General features: G+C 43.8%; 1 protein-coding gene across 20 annotated transcripts in view; it reads right to left on the bottom strand.

Moving 5' to 3' along the window:
* The window catches only part of ZMIZ1 (zinc finger MIZ-type containing 1), a 486,957-nt gene that overhangs the window by 407,190 nt on the left and 61,977 nt on the right, over positions 1–17,790 (bottom strand). For 15 of the 20 annotated variants that reach the window (XM_075934735.2, XM_075934734.2, XM_075934747.2 and 12 more), the window contains one exon: positions 6,165–6,282. The exons of 1 other annotated variant lie outside the window; for it this stretch is intronic. The gene's annotated coding sequence lies outside the window, so the exon portion shown is untranslated. The remainder of the gene's footprint in view (positions 1–6,164; positions 6,283–17,790) is intronic. 4 more of the 20 variants (XM_075934741.2, XM_075934740.2, XM_075934738.2 and 1 more) reach the window with 1 other exon arrangement.

The raw sequence follows: 17,790 nt of genomic DNA, 5'->3' as shown, positions 1-17,790 counted from the left end.
ATTAAGTATTACAGGGTCAATGTGTAGAAAGGCCCCAGTTCAACAAATCATTTCAATATGTGCTGAAGTCCATCCCTATTCGTCCAACTACTTACACACAAGCATGTGCTTACAATTGAGCATAACTGAAAGTTAAGCATGCACTGAAAGTGCTTTGCTCAGTGGTGATGGACTGTTTAATCAGGATGAGAAGATTAGGTCTCAAGACCTATGGGAAGATTAGGTCTTCATGGACTGGAACTTCTAGAAACACAAGCTTTGCTGTTAATTCATTTTGACCCAGAAATCTGACTCCGGGGTGGATGCTGTGCAGCTTCATAGCTTCTGCAGACACTGGATAGGTTTACTATATTAGAAAGCCTAACCCCAAACCTATCATTAGGCTTTTGTGTAAAAAAGAAAGACATTAAGCACATATCCTATTAAAACACAGCTAAAAAACTATGAACTATGAGTATGTGCATATGTGAAAATACAAAGTACCTTTATTACCAGTAGATAAGATTATTACAGACACTGATGGACCTACTATAGCATCACCCACCTGAAGTACATTAACTAGAAGCTGTACACCTTTCCTCTGAGGATGAGTCAGATAGGGTACAGCTACACTGCATGCTTATTTTGAAATAGCTTATTTTGAAATAGCATGTCTACACTGCAGAGAAGCCTTAAAATTAGTTGAAGGCAGGCTTTCCTAATGTAGATGTGCTATCTCAATTTAGAGTCCCAGGAGGCACTGGGGAGGAATAACTTACAATGGCCCTGGTGAGGGGCTATTTCAAAACAGCAGCAGTGGAGTCTCTACACACACCTTATTTCAAAATAGCTATTTCAGAGTAGGCGTTATTCCTCATAGAATGAGGTTTACAGATTTTGGAATAAGCCGTCAATTATTTCAAAATTATTTCAAAATAACGGAATGACTGTGTAGATGCTCGCATTGTTATTTTGAAATAACGCTAGCTATCTTGAAATAACTGTGCAGTGTAGACTCACCCATAGAGAGGAGGGAGGGGAAAAATAAAATCAAGAGATGGCTTTGCTTAGATCTTGAAATCATGTTTTTCTTCTCATTATTTTAAGTGCGTCACTTATGGACAAGGTCTCACCTTTGTATACAATTTATACTTTTTAGGAGCAAAAAATCTTTGCCCAAGTTTAACTGAAGAATGGAGTTACCTTTTTTGTCCTCTTACAGCAATGAAACAACAAACATAAAACTTCAGTAAATGTTCGACCACTTAATCAGATAGTCCCTCCTTCTCCCTTACTTCTTTCCCCTACTTCTTCAAGAAGTTTCAGCCCAACAATCTTGGAAGAATTTTCTTTTGCTTTGTTTCCCAAATGTCACTGCTATGGTCCCCACCTCTTCTTCTAAGCTTTTCACCCCAAGGGAGACTGTGTGATGGCATTTGATAGAAATACCACACATAAGCAGATAGTTAAAAGCACATGCTACACACTAAGGTACTTTTAAAAAAGCACAACAATGTACATTTCTCAGCATCTGACTCATGGAAGCAGTTTGAAAAGGACATCGTCCAAAACCAGCATGATTTCCCCAGGCCATGTTGGTCAGATGAAGAGCAAAGAAAAGAGGAGCATGTAGGGAGAAGGGGCTTATGCCTGAGCTCCTGCCGTAACCAACTGCTGAGGAAGGGAAAAATCTCTGACTTGTTACAGTAATCTGAGCCAGCAACAGGAAGAGAGGGGGTTATCCAAGGAAAAACCCAGTATTATTCTGAGGTGAGAGGCACAGACCATGTATTTTGGCCTGGCCTAAGAGAAATGGCAACAGTCCTCAAGCAGAGTCTTCACAGGAAGAGACTGAGAATACAGAGCAAATGCAAAGTTTCAAATAAAAAAATCTGATTAAAGCAAAATACAACGTTGCCCACCACACAAGGCCAATGCACAGAGTCCCAAAAATCTACCCAAACACCCAACATTCCTGTGAGGTTTGGGTAACAGGTTTTCATTAACTCAGTTCCAGCAGATTTTGGAGTCTGAACAAACCCAGAGACCAAGCAACCTCAGCTGAAACTGCCAGGTTTTGCAGTGGCTTTTACACAGAATTCCAAGTCAGACCAGACTAGCAAATCTGTTAATTTGCTCTGAACAGATCCCAGAAGGCAGTCTAGGGGAAAAATGAGTCTAAGGGTTGTGAGGTGGCTTCTGCCAGCCTCCCTTCTCTACAAATTCCCTCTTACCCATTCGGGGAATACATGTCTGAAGCAGCAAGGAGATCCCCATGATTTAGCCTTGCAGCTAGGTGGGAAAGTTACCGCCACTTTTAAAGAAGATTTAAGCCTTGTCTACACTGGCAAGTTGTGTCCCCAAAGCCCCCCATTTTAGCAACAAAATACAGAGTGTTCACACTGCAATGTGACAAAAGTCACGACAAGCATCCAGTTTTGGCGACAAAAAACTTCCACCTCCGCAAGGGACTTTTGTCTCTTCCCCCCTCGCTTTGCTGTTGACAGTCGTGCAGCGTGCACTACAGTAGGGTTTTGTTCAAGTTTATTGAACTCCAGGATGTTTCCCACAATGCCCAATAAGCCACTCTGGCCAGTACTCTGAACTCCGCTGCTATGCACCCACGTAAACAGGTATACGTATGTGCCCCTCCCATATGCAAACCCTGGGAACTTTAAAAGTCATTTCCTGCTGGCTGATCAACGCAGAGTGCTCCTCATGGCATCTCCTCAGAGAAAGAATGGTGGCTATCACTCAAGACACTCCCACCACATGCCGTTTTTATAAAGAACTGGATGCAATCTTGGATGGGGAGAGTGTGGATAGTTCCCATAGCACAAAATCAGAAACAGGCGTTAAGCGGGAGGCAGAAGTTACTGATGAAGTGGTGGAAGCGGACGAAGAGGTGGAGCTCATTCTGGTGACAACCTGTGAGCCAAGCAGCGAGGAATTGCACTCAAGTCCCGAGGTTTATGAGGGCTCTCGCAGACTGATATGGACCGTGAATTAAGGGAAAAGATGCAGGGTAAGTTACTGTGCAGCTGTGGAGGGGGCAGTAAGTTGCTCTAATGGAGCTGGGGGAGGAGGGATGGCAACAGCAGATTGCAGCGGGGTCAGGATGGCGCGGGCAGCGGTGCGGGAAGTTGATCTTGCTGTCAATGGAGAGGGTGGTGGCAGCGCGAGGCAACCAGAGGATGTATTTCTCTGAGCTGACTATGCCAAGTCTCAGTCTGTGTTATATCCAAACAGCATCTATGTACAGAGATCTGCAACTGAATGGTAGCAATCAGGAATCAACAGCTTCTACAAAGCAATCAAACACGCTTCTCTATCGAGATAGCAGCTCTCATTTGGGTGTCCTTGTGCCACCATTCAGGGGCCAGCTCAGCACACAGCTCTGGGAAGGTTGCGTTATTCATCTAGAAGTTCTGTACCCATTGAACTTCATCCCACACCTGCATGGCAGTGCGATCCCACCACTTACCTCTGGTCTCCCTCAGCCAAAAGCAACGCTCTACTATGCACAGCTGCTCAGCGATAGCCCAAAGCAATGCTATCCTGTCCCTGCCACTTACATTGTTGTCCACACTGGAGTCTTCATTCTCTGCTACTAAGTGCTCTGCTGCAATGTGGAATGTCCTATGCATGTTAAACACCACATGCGAGAGAAGTCTGGGCTCCATGATTTCTTATGACGGATGCTGGCGTTCACAGCAAAGACTGTCCATTCCAAGTGGTGTGAAAGTAAGCTGGAAGCACTGAGAGAGCAGGGGAGCTATGAGGCAGCTGATGGGATATTTTTCACGTTCCCTAAATGCTAGCACTATGTTGCACATTCCCACAATGCTTTGCAACTGAAGGTGATGGGGGGGGGGGAATAGCTCAGTGGTTGTGAGTTCAATTCTTGCAGAGGCCATTTAGGGATTTGGAGCAAAAATTTGTCAGGGATGGTACTTGGTCCTGCTGTCCATTAATCTCCATTAATTCATTTATAACCACATTGCTTTGCCCTTTCTGCCGACAATGTGGCCATGATACTTCGACAAACGGGGGCAGCGTAAACATGATTTTACAACTCATTTTGTCATCGCCAAATCTTTCCAGTGTAGACAAAGCCTCAGAGAGCCAAGCCGGCTGCGCAGCCAGTGCCATTTTTCATAGGTGAGAAAGGGAGGAGTGAAGCTTACCTCCCTACAGTAATGAGGATTAGTGGTCTGAGAGTCTGACACTCCTCCCTCATTAAAAGATAGCAGACAAAATGATAGACAGGTAATTACCCCAGGAGCAGCCCAAGGGAAATTCCAGGAGACTCCATTAGAATGCTTCAACTGGTCTGTAGGTTTCTGCTTGTCTCTGATCGATTGAAGCTCCCCAGAAAGAGTCAGGGGAAAGCTCAGTTGCTTTGTTTCAGAAGGTAATCAGTCACCCAGTAGGAGCCCTTCAAATACAGGACTTGCTTTCTTTCCCATTGTCAGCAGGAAGGTGGCAAGCATGGGACAGAGCTGCTTCAGGCATAGTTGCCTACCTGCAGTTTGTCATTTGGCCAGCAAGTTATACCCTCGTGTATTTGCACTTACACTGAGTTTCTACATTTTGCACCAAACTGTCTATGGCACTGTTGTCCGTGGATGCCCCTGAATCGCGGGGCTAATGCTTCATTTAGGAATCAGTTACCATTAGGTACTGGAAGCTAAATAATTAACAACAGGCTTTTCCAAAAGAGCCTACAGGAATGAGGTACTCAAATCAACTTGGCTCTCAATGGAAGTTGGGTACTTAATTTCCTCAGCATCTCCTGAGAGTCTCAGCAGGAGGTAACAACATTTAAAAACATGTCCTAAAATAGGTTCATCTAAAATACTTGTGAGGCTAGAAACTGTTTTGAAACCATTAACTTGCAGGGCACTGGGGACATGGCATTGAAACCATCTTTCATGTAAACCATATTCCAAGAAATGATAATATGGGTGAGGATTACACAAGGTCACACTACCCTCTACGGCCATGGAATTTATTGCCTAGAGGCTCTCACATCCCGTATGCTGGCACTTGTGTCTGGAACTAGAAGCACAGATACGTGAAAAACAAGCTCAATCAGAAGGAAGTATAGCCTACAGGTTGGACCTCCCTCGTCCAGCACTCTCAGGAACTGACCCGTCTTGAACAAGGGAGTTTGCCAGACCAAGGGAGGTCAATTGTGCCACTCCTGGGTCCATTAAAGTCTGCCACTCTTGAGAGACTTTGTGCTCTCCTGGGTTCGTCAACAGACCAGGCAGACTCACCCTTTGGCTGCCACACTCCCCTGCCTCCCGACCTCCACTGCCAGCCCTTCTAGCAGCTGTGGCTCCACTGTCCCAGGGCTGCTGCACTCAGCCATGGCCACTCGACTTTCTGATCCAACAGTATCTGTGCTCCTGCTAGAACACGGATGTTGCCAAGCCAGAGCTTCCTGGACAAAAGAGGTTCAACCTGTGATTGATAGGACACTGGATTTAGACTCAGGACACCCGGGTTCAATTGCTGGCTCTGCCACCAGTCTGCTGGGTGACCTGGAACAAGTCATGTCCACCCATGCCTCAATTTCCTCCTATGAAAAGGGAGGAAAATGATATTGGATCCCTCCGTAAAATACTTTGACATATACTGAGGAAAACTGCTATGTAAGATTTAGGGGTTACGATTATTAATCCAATCTCTTCCAAATCTCAAGGAAAGGTGCGATTCAAATGAAAAGCTAAGGCTCATGCTGGTACCGGTAGGAAGTCTTTCTCCCCTGGTATTGTTATTCCATCATTCTGACGGAACTAAATGGCCCCAGAGGGCTATGGGAGGCAGAGGAGGAGGGTGGCAAGGAGCAAAGCGAATGCAGAGAACTCATCGTCATTCCACCGTTTTTTAAAAATTGTTTTGTACTCACATTTTAAGCAAACTGTTTCCCACAGCTGCTCAAAACTCTCTGCCCTAAATGTAGAAATCGTCACAGGACAGGACTGTATGCACGAACGAACATACACAGAAGTCGCTCTGCATAAAGAGGACAGGAAACCATCCCCATCAACTTGAAGATGATCTCAGAAAATAAAAATTCCACAGCGGCAAGCGTATTCTACGTTTACCCTCCTTCCCCACCTGCTCTGCAAGAGGTTTAACAGGCAAGATACCTAAAGCAGGCAGATAACAATTACCTTTTACCTCTCTGAAGAGGCCGCCGCCAATTAGCACATTCCTGGGGCTTCTAATTCAGTCAAGAAAAAAGAGGGGTGAGCTGGGATTGATGCCTCCGTCTGTGGTGCACAGTATTTCCTAAGAGGGAGAAAAAACAAAAAAGGGGAAGGTAAATAAATACCAGCTCTCTCATCCTTTCAAGGTGCAGCAGATCACAGCAACTCCTTAGCAAAGCCGTAGTCCCTCCCCCTTCTCCAGCCCCAAAATAGCCATCTGTGGTTGTACTGATCTGCTTGTCATGTCAAGGTCCAGAATGTGTAGGCCAAGACAACTGCTAATTAAAAAAGAAAAAAAAGAGCATGGATTGATCTGAACTGTTAGATAACTTATCCAAACCAAATGCTTGCCAGTGGGCCGGGGGAGTCCTCTAAAGAGCAAATAGTGATCCTAAAATAACCCAGGACTGGATAAATGCAAGGGAGATGCCAGAAGATACATGAATATTCACTCAAATGAATTTGTCTTAGTCACAATCAGCGTTCCCCCTAATTTTTCCTATCCAAGTGATGTGCCACACATTACTTTCATACCAGTGCATGTAACAAAAGTCGTGTGGTGGGAGTGGGCCACGGGTTCTGAGTGTGGGAAGGGGTTTTAGCCTGGGGCAGAGGGCTGGGTGCAGAAATGTGAGGGCAGGGGCTGGGGATGCGGAGTCTGGGGTAGGTCAGAGGGCTTGGGGGCATGTATGCGAGGGCTGTCCGGTGCTGCAGGCGCTGGAATGGGATTGGGGATAATGGACTCAGGGCTGGGACAGAGAGTTGCGGTGCAAGGCCTCTCTGGATGGGGGGGGTGGCGGTGTATAAAGGCCCCATGGTGCAGGTTGCCTAAGGGAGAGAGGACCACCCCATCCTTCTCTCACCACAGCAGGGCCAGGTGAGAGGTGACTCTCCACAGCCACTGTAGCTCCAGTGGGCAGAGCCAGGAGAAGGGCACCTGTTCTCCTAGCCGGGGCAGCTCTGAGTTGAGTGCCATGGCTGTGGAAGAGGCACCCTCTCCCCTGGCCCCAGCACAGAGCAACCGCTGTCGAGTAGAGGAGGGGCGGGAGGGAGACACTCCTCCCCTCCAGCCAGGGCACCCGCCCTGAACTCCAGCATGAGGCTCGTTGTCAGGCAGCTGTGCAGGCACTCAGCCATGCACCTTAGGGGGAACTTAGACCATAATCGGGTACATTTTTGTAAAACGTTCATATGAGTCGTTTTCACTGGCAAAATAACAGTGGCCGATTTTCCAGTGACACGTTCAAGTCTTCATACACACAGACTTTTAGAATCATGCGTACAAGTGCTAGTGTGCTCATCAGAAACACCATCACATGGTGTACAGGACCGGCCATCACTTCACATTTCAATATGTTTCCTATTTATTTTCATTCCCGTGTAGGCAAATACCAAGGAACTCCGGAGCCAATTTACATTTTTGACAAAGAGTTTTAAAATACAATCCAAAAGTGAGGGGAACAAACCAACGAGCTTTCTTCAGACTAAAGAAGCCAGTTCACAAAACAGAAACTTTCCCAACTCAGCTCCAACAAAAGCTTAATCCAATTTAATCCCTCCCCTCAGAGGTATCTCTGGTCCCATCTTCCACAATTGGATGTCTAAGGAAGGTCATATAAGGCTTTGTCCACCTTTGCCAGTCAGGTGTGATAAAAACCACTCCCAACCAACAAGTTTCCTTGACAAAAGTGTCAGCATGGAAAGCACTACCTAGTTACCACTAATTGGGGGTGGTTTGCATTAAGCCAATGAGAGAGCTTTTCCCTACTGGCACAGAGCAGCTAATCAGGAGATATTACAGCCTGCAGCTGCAGTAAGGTCCATTGTACGTATAACAGCCTTAGGCAGGCTAAGCATGGTTATCCAAACAAAGCCAGCCTTCACACAATCTGCTGCCAAAAAGAGAAATTTAAAACAAGCAACCCAATGCTCAGCCCCATCCTCTACCACCTAATGCGCTTCTCACAGAGTTTCACTTATTTCTGTTTCCCCAGTAGGAACTAACTTGTCTTCTCGCCACATACAGGGTTGCCAGATGGTCTCCCAAAAAATACCGACACGCAATATTTTTTTGGTCAAGAAAAAAAAAGGAATAATAAGCCTCCCCAATAAGGCTGAGGGGCAGAGCCACGATCGGCGCTGGGAGCCTGTGACTCTCAGCCACTCCCGCCGCTTCGGCTAAGCTAGGCTTCTGAAGCGCCCAGAGCAGCGATCGCGGCCCCACCTCCCAGCTGGGAGTCCCAGCAACTCCCCATGCCCCCGCCAGGCTTCTGTGCAATTACAGGCTCCTAGCGCCGATCGTGGCCCCGCCTTCCAGCCACTCCCCCCCGTCCACGCCAAGCTTCCGTCGGGCACGCAGCCGGAAAAATCAAAAAATAAATCAGAGAACACTGGACATTGCACATGTCCAGTATTCTCTGATATTTTTTTACCAGACAAAGAGCACAAATACAGGACTGTCCGGTAGAATTCCGGACACCTGGCAACCGCATACCACTGTCAGAAAGAGAACTGCTCGCAACCCATCCCATGCCTTGCCCTACAACTACAGAGGCCACTTACAGAGAGAATCAAGAGTTTGTTTAACAGCCAATTGGGTTTTAGCTAATGTGTTAGAGGCTCATGTACTAAGCTCCAGAGGTACCAGGTTCTATTCTGTTCACAGACAACCATGGGGGTCTACCAAGGTTACATACTCTACTCTGGATTTTCTGCAGCAAGAAGAAACAAATGCATCTAATACCAAGCAATACCTAATTGTGCCACTTGTTCCTCATCTCCCTAAGGAGGTCATTTTTATCTGACGCTGGAGAACCTAACAGGGAGAAAAGGCAATCCCATCAATAGGAAATCTGTGTTTAAAACCATTCAACGCACACTGCACTTTCTCCGATTCCAAACAACCACAGTTTCTGCATCTGCCAGGAGGACTAAACCTCCACTCTTCATCCTCCTACCTGCTAGACAGACGTACAGCTCCAAGGGTAATTCTGACGAGCTTTACCTCTAGATACAGTGATGGCCTAACAAGAATTCATGAAGTAACAGCAGTGTAAATCTACAATGAAAACCTCAACAAAGATCCTGGAGAAAAAGACACAGAGGCTGCATGCAAAGGGAGTGAGTGATACATAGAACAAACAAGATCAGTGGCACAAAATGTCTCCTGTTCTGCCCTGCTACATCTGCCCATTCAAGCACCCAGACAAAATAAACCAGTGATCCGGAATGATAGATCCTGAGATACAAACAAACAAAAAATCATCTGTGTTAAAAAAATTCCCTATGGCAGACTCTCCCACACAGTAGAAAAACACAATTATATACAGTTTCCCTATTTGCATCTCTTCTACACACCAGGTACTATGGTTGTTTGCACTAAATTGCCTTTAACCAATTTCAGATAATAAGTAGAGTACTCAAAATGTGACACTTTTTCATGCAACGGGGAGTAGACGCAGAGCCCTGATTATGGAGAACTGAAAAGAAATGACCCTCAATGAACTGGTTGTGACATATATGCTTCCTGAGGCACTGCACTAATCAATATTTACTGACAGACTCACCACAGACCATGTCGGGAAAGACAGCAAAAGAAAAAACACACACACACACACACACTTATTTTGCATTCATCAGCAATACAAATCAAATACATCCTTCTTTCCTTTTTAATTATGAAATCAAAGACACGCTTTAGGCAGCATTATTTATGATGAAAAGTCCCTACCAATGAAAAAAAACCAAACCTGCAGACACCAGTTAGATGGAGCCAGTTAGGAGTTGTCATACTAGCTAAATGTCATATGTTTTAAATACAGCTTCTTTTTTTTTTTTCAATCACACACGTAGTTTCACACTCCTACAACAGAACTGGGATTTGAAACCTAGGTCTTCCAAATCCCAGGTAAATACCCTAGCCACTAAACTATTGGCTATTCTAGATTAGGAAGGAATGGGAAGTGGTAATTCTTGCTATCTCACAAGACCCCCAAACACCTTTCCTGATTAACATTTTCCTTACCCTTTCACAGGGAAAGATTTGGATTATCCAACAACAACAAACAATTTTCTCAAACATTTCCTGACCAGTTCCAGACCTGAGCCCCACTGGGAGCCCCAGCAAGGATTAAAAAATTACAGCTCTTAAAGAAGCTTCAGGGGGGAGCCGAGTTAGTCTGTTTGAGTATGTCTACACTTGCACCCTCTTTCGAGAGAGGCATGCAAATGAAGACATTTGAAATTGCAAATGAAGCTGGGCTTTAAATATTCTGTGCTTCATTTGCATGATTGCATTATGGTGCTATTTCGAAATAACAGATGCTGTTAAGAAAACCCTTCTCTCGAAATAACTGATAAACCTCATGGGTGTGTCTAGACTGCATCCCACTGTCAGCAGAGGAATGTAAATTAGGCACTTCAAAAGTACAAATAAAGCGGGGATTTAAATATACCGTGCTTCATTTGCATAATCACATAATGGTGCTATTTCAAAATTGAAACCACAGTCTAGACGCGGTTCTTTCGAAAACATAAGCCTTTTTCAAAAGATCTTGTAAACCGCATTTTTTGAGGAGTACAGGATCTTTCGAAAAAGGCTTCTATTTTCGAAAGAACAGCATCTAGACTGCGTTTCCAATTTTGAAATAGCACTTTTTCGAAAGAGCGCCATAACATGATTATGCAAATGAAGCACGGGATATTTAAATCCACACCTTCATTTGTACTTTCGAAGTGCTTCATTTACATCCCTCTGCCGACAGAAGGATGTAGTCTAGACGTAGTCATTGTGGCTATGTCTAGGGTGGTCTAAACTACACCCCTCTGTTGGCAGAGGGATATAAATTAGACACATTGAAAGTGCAAGTGAAGCGGGGATTTATATATCCCGTACTTCATTTGCATAATCGTGTCCTGGTGCTGTTTCGAACAAGCGCCATTTTGAAACTGAAAGTGCGATTTAGATACGCTTTTTCCAACAACGGGGCAATTTTTTGAAAGATCTTGTACAATACTCCTCTGGATGCTCTCTTTCAAAATAGCACAATTTGCATTACATAGCGTCTTTTTTCAAAAAAGCACTTTCGAAAGAAGGTGTTTTCTCGTAAAACGAGATATTCCGCAGTCAAAAAAAACCCTGCCGCATTCTTTCAATTTACTTTCGAAAGAACGTGGCAGCAGTCTGGACGCAGAGGAAGTTTTTTCAAAATAAGGCCACTTTTTCCAAAAAAAACCCCTGTAGTCTAGACACTCCCTGTATGAGGAATAAGGGTTATTTCGAGAGAAGGGTTTTCTCTCAAAATAACCTCATCTTAACAGTGTCTGTTATTTTGAAATAGCGCTATTTCGAAATAGCAGCATAACGGAATTATGCAAATGAAGTACAGGATATTTAAATCCCAGCTTCATCTGCAATTTCGAATGTCTTCATTTGCATCCCTCTCTCAAAAGAGGGTGCAAGTGTAGACATACCCTTACAGAAAAAAACAACAACAAATGGTCTGGTAGCACTTTATAGACTAACAAAACATGTAGATGGTATCGTGAGCTTTTGTGGGCACAGCCCACTTCTTCAGATGACCATGAGCCGTGCCCACTTTAGTCTATAAAATGTTACTAGACCATTTTTTGTTTTTTAGCTCTTAAAGGGACAGCTGAAGTCCTCTTCCCATCACCCTAACCAATGAGAGAATTGGGAACTATGGAAAAGCAAAATATCTGCAAAGCCTCCTCGTTACCCATAATGCTTACAAAAAAACTTGACAGGGAGAAAAAAGGGAGTTCTGTGTTATATTTCTTTTTATAAACATCATATTCCCCCTCAGGTGATCCGTGTGATATTAACTTGCCTCAACGTCAGGAGACCAGGCAAGCTGGCAAGTGAGGTACAGCCAACCCAAGAATTCCCAACAGCCCCAAAATACATTTTTCATATTCTTTTTTATTTGATGGATAAGCATATACAGATTTAAAGACAAATTGTCTTTGAACTTAAGTGTCATAACTCGCTCTTCCCAGCAGCAAAACCCAGTGCCAGAAACTTTGAAGAACATAGTGCCACGTGGCCTCAAATCTTGGCATGCCTCATAAGGCCTCAAGAAGTTTCCTTGTTACCATGGCAATTTACAACGCCCAGGAGTCATTTTAGAATGGCGTTGCTGTGGTAACCACTGCTTGGTGAGGCCATGGCAGGTTTGTAGCTGCCTGGGCAGGGACAGGGCCTTCATCCTGCGCCTTTCTGGCCCCATGTGTGTGCATGAGGAGCTGCCATTAACCCCTGTGCATGCCTTTATGATCTGCCCCCGACCCTCCCATGGTGGGCTGGGTAGCGGTTCCAGTTCTTCGGTTCACCTGCTGCTGCTTCTTCACTGTAAATAAGGGCAGTTTTTAATAGCTATTCAATTATACCCTGAGCAACCTATTGTATGATTTGTGACTCACCAATGAAAAAACCTCAGGAGCAAACAGTGGCTAAGCTAGGAGATAAATCCAAATGAGACTATGAAGGGAAATGAAACAATGGCAAAGACAAGGATTCCTGAGGGAACAATTTGGAGAATAGCCCTGGAATGAATGACTCTTCCTAATGGTGTACCCAGGATCCAAAGAGATCCTAAACCTCAAAGACGCTAGCAAAAGAAGGGTTGAATGAGCGGCCAGAGGCCACGCAGAATATGAAAGCTGAGAGAGTTACAGTGAGACACAGATTGGGAGTCTGTTGCGCCCAGAAAAGTTGCTTCACCTTGCCAGAGATGGATTTAGATGAGCTGAGAGGAACTTACACCTTAAACAAAGTTTCTTTGCCAGTTGCTGTAAATATGAAGAGCCTTTTATTGTTTTCTATCTCTTACTCTACTTGCTTTGTATCTTAGAGGAATAAATAAACGATGCTTTGTTTTGATTACAGGATTTGTGTCACTGCATACTTAAAATATGTCTAAACCGAGGCTTTCACTACACTGGAAAGGTTTGGTGAACAAAGCGCTGTCGACATGCAAAAGTTCCCCAAACTGAAAACTCACTGTCGACATATTATGGCCACATTGTTAGCTGCCCCTTCGAAGAAGGAGCAAAGCAATGTGGGTAAGCATCCCACAGTGTCTAGTGACACCTTCAGTCGCTAAGCACTATGGGAATGCACAATGTAGTGCAAGGCATTTGGGGAATATGAAAAACATCCCAGCAGCCACCTCTTTGCTCCCCACCCCTCCCAGGGCTTCTGGCTTAATTTTGCATCACCTGAATGCAAACTCCAGGATCTGCTGTGAGAAATTATGGATCCCCAGACTTTTCTCCCATGTTGAGTTCAATGTGCTTAGGACATCACACATTGCAACAGAGCTACTTACGCACTTAATAACAGAGAACGAAGATGCCGATGCGGGCAACAATGTGCGTGACAGGGACAGCAGAGAAGGGTATTGCATTAGGCAACCACAGAACAGCTGTGCACAGTAGAGCATTGCTTTTGGGTGAGGGAAACCAGGACTGAGTGCAGGGATTGCACTGCCATGCAGGTGTGGGATCAAGAGCAGTGGCTACAGAACTTTCAGATTCATAAAGCAATCTTCCTGGAGCTGTGTGCTGATCTGGCCCCTAAACTGCAGTGCAAGGATACCTGAAATGACAGCTGCCCTCTCGGTAAAGAAACGTGTTACCATTGCTTTGTGGAAGCTGGTGACTCCTGTTTGCTACTGTTCAGACATTAGGAAATTAATTTTAAAGTTCTGGGGTTTGCAAGGTGGGAAGGGCACATTTGTTTACATGGCTGCAGAGCAGCAGAATTCAGAGCGCTGGCCAGACTGGCTAATCAGGCATCGTGGGAAACATGCTCGAGCTTAGTAAACTCGACAAAAAAATCTACTGTAGTACACATGGCATGATTGCCGACAGAAAAGGGGGAGGGAGAAACAAAAGTTCCTTGGGAGTTGGAAGCTTTTTAGCACCAAAACTCAGTGCTTGTCGCAACTTTTGTCTCCATATTTTGTCGCCAAAACTTGCCAGTGTAGACAAAGCCCAAAACAGCTACACTACTGTAGCACCATAAAATAGACACTTCTTCTGTTCACAGAAAGGGTTTTCCTGATGTAGTTGTTAACCCACTTTTCTGAGAGGTGATATCTACATTGAAGTAAGAATTTTTTCTCTAGACCTCGCTAGGTCTATTGTGCGGGTAACGTTGAACTAGGTAGGATATGACATTTTTTTCATAGTCCTGAGTAATGTAAATCTAGACTTTATTAGAACAGGCCTTATTACCGCATGTTCTTCAAGGTAAACTATTAATGGTGGCAAAACCAAGGTCAGCCTGTCATTAACTCAGTTGGCAACTGGGCAGCTGGAGCCCAGATATCTAGTCAGAGCGGCTGGACTAGACTGGTTACCCAGTGAGCAGTGTCTTGTCATCTAAGAGCTGCATTCCAGATGGACTGAAGGGGTCTAAAGCACAGTTTATCCAGTAGCCATGAAATGTGCACCCCGCCACCCATGTCTGTCTGCATCTGTTATCACTGGTCTTCTACCTTCAGTGTGAACTTGGGGGGAAGAGAGGAATGAAAGCTGAAACCATTTTCCTGTTCTGAGTCCTGGTCCATGACTGGGTTCCTATGGGCTACAGTAGTACAAATATTGATAAATGGGGAAACCTAACCAAATGACATGTTTTATTATGTTAAATCAAGTGGCTTCAAAAAGTCCCTGGCTAAGCCAAAGTGATCATTTGCTTAACAAAAACGTCAAACATTTGTATATATATGCAAACTACATTATAGTCTGAGACAACAGAAATGGAGAAGAGAGAGGGCGTTCAGGACTGATGTGGAAATTTCAGTGTTCCTTGTAATCCACAACTGAAGGGAAGATGCACATATTCACCACACAAGCTCTCTCACAAGATCTGTGATAAATTTGTCAAGAATTTATAACAATAATGTTGCCATATCCAATTTTTAATAAAAATAAGCCTACAGCCGCAGGCAGCTCGAGTTGCAGTTTTATTAGATCTCAAACTAAGCAAGATCATTGTAGGTCAATACTAAGGCTATGGGAGAACTCTTCTACTGTTAGCTGCCATACATATCTCACTCATTTCTTATCATTCAAAAATCCCACCATGTTTGTAAGACATGGGTTCTAACATTGGCGTTTCGCCCCAATATCCATTCCAGATAGCTGTCTGCTGACCTAAAATGGCCAAATCACAATTCAAGGAGAAGTTATTCTTTGTCATTTCCTGACACACACACAAATTGCATTACTAGGCCAGAACACCTCTCCCCCCCTTTCTTTACACACACACACACCCACACCATCAGGGAGGCTAAAGAAATCAATTAAAATCAGAGGCTTTGTCTACACTGGCAATTGAGTGACAAAGCTTTTGTCATTCAGAGGTGTTTTTAAGCCCCTCCCACCCCCGCCCCACCAACAAAGCAAACAAACTCCTGGTGGGGGGGGGGGGTTAAAGTTTTTTTAATCAGCAGAAGTGCTGACAGTGTTTGCACTGCCTGACTTTTAGCAACATGGCAGTGTCAACACAATCATGTTGGTAAAAGCTGTGTGGTGTAGACATACCCTTAGTGCTGAACATATACATAGAAAGAGACAGTCCCTGATCCAGTGTAAGAAGGCAAGACAAAAACCAATGAGGAATCCTGTAGTACCTTAAAGACTAACAGATGTATGTGGGTATATGCTTTTGTAGGCAAAAACCCATTTTGTCAGATGCCCACATCAATCCGTTAAGTCTTTAAGGGCATGATTACACTAGAAAATTATTTCAAAATAACTTCTTTCCAAACTAACTATTTTGAAAGTGTGTCCACACTACAGGGAAGCCTTGAAATTAGTCACCACAGAGTAGATGAAAAGTAGATAAAACCAAAATTTCTAATGATAAAAAATCAAGATAAAAAAAGATATTGCAGGGAAGGGACACAAGAACAGGCACACTCTACAATACATGATGAAGTAGCAAAAAGGGCATGAACTTTCCCCAAATGCATACCCTTTCATGTTGCAGTTCAACATTCCGTACAACATCATTTCATGAAATTGGGATACACCCTTATTCAATCCCTTATTCAATTTAAAAGTCTCTAGATATTTTCACTATTCCCCACGTCCACTGCCAGTCACAAAGAGCAGCAGGCATTGCACAAAGCATTACACACTGACACATCATACTACAAAACCATACACACAGCTCTATACTGTATGCAGAGTTGGTTCCATTGGACAGTTGTCTCCAGCCTCTCTCCTACTTCCATGGCTGTCTACAAAGCAGACAGAAGGCTAGCATACTTTTCAAATATCTCCGATGATGGGATTTTCACCTTTCTGGAGCATGTTCCCTCACTGCCGATTTCTGTCATCTGTCCCTGCTTTCTAAAGCCAGTTTGGAGACTTTAGAAAGTGTCTGCAAACATAAAAGCTCCACTACAAACATCTCTGCAATAAAGTTGCAAAAACGTTTATGAAAATGAAAACAAACTTAGCAGTATGGTCAGATGAGTCATGATAATTTTGTTAATAATGTTTTCCCATTATCTAATCAGCTCTCAGTGAACACAGGGGTTTGCCTGCTAGTAGAAATCCATAAGCCACTTTCCACTTCATCTATATGAAAGTTCTGGGTGTAAAAAATATCGTTCTACCGTTTTATTTAAGGCACTTCAAGAAGTGGGTGTGCTTGAAAAAATGTTCAAGATGTCAAAGATTTTTCCCATCCTGAAAAGTGAAATCACAACTCAACAACTTCCACAAGTGAAAAATCCAAACAAAAATACGGTTTACGTTACTCAGTTGTGGGGCGGGGATTTTTTATTATATATATATATATATATATATATATATATATATAAAGTTGTTTCAAACCAAAAGCAGAACTTTTCATTTTCAAAGAGGCAAAATAGAATATTGTCATTTCCACTTTCTTAAAAACTAGAAATTTGTTAATAATGCAAAAAGTTTCAGTTTGTTCAACCAGCTGAAAAACATTTCATTAACAGAGTCCCTACCAGCTTTATTGCTTCCATCATTAAAGGTTTATATTGGCCATTTTCATGTTATACCCATATAAAACTCCCTCCCTCTCTCCCCTCCTCCCCCCGAAAACACCACTACTGTCTCTTTCTTAAATGTTTTCTAACCTTAAAAAAAAAAAAAAAGACAAGAAAACCATTTGTCAGCATCAAACAAAGTTTAATACTTTGAACAGGTAACAACCCTTCTGTAATTGCTGAATCTCTGGTTTGCTGTTTTCTGTACCAGGCTAAGGCAAAGGATCCCAAGTAATTCCCTCGTTTTGAATTTGTTTTTAAATGAGTTTGATTATTTGATGCAGATAACTCAAATCAAATAATATTTCTGTGTTCCCTGAGCCCCGGGTTAGAATATAAACAGAAGGAATGCCAGGCATACGGATACACTCTCCAGAGTGGCGTTCTCTCGGGGTTCCCTGTTAGTTACACCATGTCAGCTCCTGTGCTTTCCATTATCGACGGGCAGCATGCTAACATGACAGCAGACACAGGTTCTTATTTAGCTTTGCAATGGTTTTCAGCCACTCAGAAAACCAGCTATCTTGCTG

This window comes from Pelodiscus sinensis, chromosome 8, assembly GCF_052426305.1.
Source record: "Pelodiscus sinensis isolate ZL-2025 chromosome 8, ASM5242630v1, whole genome shotgun sequence".
NCBI lineage: Eukaryota > Metazoa > Chordata > Testudines > Trionychidae > Pelodiscus > Pelodiscus sinensis.
Note: the sequence above shows the minus strand (reverse complement) of the source record. Positions and strands in the feature narration are given on the sequence as shown.